The sequence below is a fragment of the Arachis ipaensis genome, chromosome B05 (assembly GCF_000816755.2).
Source record: "Arachis ipaensis cultivar K30076 chromosome B05, Araip1.1, whole genome shotgun sequence".
Classification (NCBI taxonomy): Eukaryota; Viridiplantae; Streptophyta; class Magnoliopsida; order Fabales; family Fabaceae; genus Arachis; species Arachis ipaensis.
In genome coordinates, this window is record NC_029789.2 from 21,934,283 (window position 1) to 21,936,434 (window position 2,152).

Sequence of the window (2,152 nt, forward strand, 5' to 3'; positions counted from 1 at the left end):
AATTATATATTATTCGTGTGTGTAGTTTGGACGCCGGCCTCCTCCTCCTCCTCCTCCTCCTTCTTCTTCTTCTTCTTATTATTAGCGCTCGGCACCTTTAGTTGGGCACTCAGCGCTGCGTCCGGCGTCTAAAGTGTCCCAGAGAGGAACGGGCGACGCCCCTGATGTCAAGCCCAACGCTCATGTTTTTTTGTGCTTTTTAAAAAATATTACAACATCAAATAAATACGGTTTCATGTATTTAAAAACAAAATTCAATCAGGAATCAAATAATAAAATACAACTTATTTATGTTTAATTTATCAAATCTTACCTCTCGAAGTTAGTTTACAAAAACCGATTCTTCCCATGATCTTTAACTTACGTTTTTTTTAATTTTAATCAAAGCAATATTTAAACCACCATATACAAGATAAACGAATCGTAAGTTCAAAAAGAAAATTCTTACCTTATCGAAACTAATACAGTTGTAGAAAAGAGGAAGAAACGAATGCTTTAATCGATTTAAAATATTTTTTGGAATTTTAGAATTAAACGGTCGAATCTCATAAAATTTATCGTCTATCGATCTTCAACTTTTATCTTTTATTCTTTTTCTTATCATCACGTATGAAAAAAAAAAGGAAGAAATAGTTTGAGATTATATACGAAGAAAAAAAGGAAAGCAGGATGTGGCTGAAAATAAAAAACTATAGTTGTCGAAATTATGTACGACTAAGAAAAAGGAAGCAGGATGTGGCTGAAAATGAAAAATCATGGGAGTTATAAGGGTGAATTATCAAAATACATTAATAAAATATCATTATAATAAATTATTAATATACTAAAATATTATTATTATTATCATAAAATATTATTATTTATTTTTCTGCATATTCAAAATCATCTTATCAAACTAAATCTGACCGCATTACTCAGATTTTGCAAATCCTAACATATAAAGCTCAAGAATTCCATTGTTAAAGATCTGGGTTATTATAATCTATTCTCTTTAAAAAAAAATTTGTCCTCAAAATTTTAGTTACGTGCAAGAAGTTGCGAAAGATCCATCTTCAAGCGATATATTTCCTTTGAACCATCTTAATGAAGAGAAGAGTTCGTTTCGTACAGCAACCATATCTCACATAGCAATAGCCATGGTGATCATAACAGTTATGAAAATAGATGTGCCTCATACCGATTTGTCGTTTCGATACTCGATTAAATTATGCCTATTCGCAGTCATTAAGGTCTTATCCGTACCAAACAATCAACATTAAGATGAACAGTCTTAATATCTCAAGTCAAGTATAAACATTCTTAAAATGAGCGGTTATAGTCATTCATGCCAAATGTTTCTCAAAGATACCCTAACAGTATAGGACACGCAAGCAGGGCATGAAGTGAAACATGATTTTGTCCGTTCCCCAAGTTCTACTAGGCTGCGTTTGTTTTCGAGAACAAGACATGACAAGATACTGAGAATAGGACAGGACAAGACATTGATGGACAGAGACACAAAATTTTGTGTTCTTGTATTCTATTTGGTGATAAGCTAGAACAAATTATGAAAATTCAATTTATTCTCATTTTTTTTCATTCAAAAAATTTGAGATGAAAAATATAATAATAAAAAAATATAATTATGAAAAATTAACAAAAATAATGAAAGAAAAAATAAAAAATAAGTTGTGTCTCTTATTAGTGTCTCCATGTCCTTCTTGTCAGGATGGACACAAAATACACTAATTCAGTGTCTCTGGATACATTGTCTCTGTCCATGTCTCCTCTGCCAAACACGATCATGTATCTCTGTGTCCCTGTCTCAGTGTTCTGTCTCTGTAAACAAACGCAACCCTAATGACGAATTGCTCATCAAATTGTACCGACCCAATTTCTAGCAAGTCATGGTCACACTAGAAGTTAGGCGTTACTAACTTACTTTCCTATTTAATAACTAATATTTATTATATGAGTCTGTTTTGGTATTAAAGTGCAGTTATTTTGCCAAATTTTTTTTTTAATTTTTTCGTTCGATAAGCAGAAATATTCAAAGATAAAATCACAGATAATAACAGATGAAGTAGAATCAGAACTTTCATATACATACATCGCATGTTGATTAACATAACTAGGAGTAGATAGCTATTAACTATTTACATATATTACATAT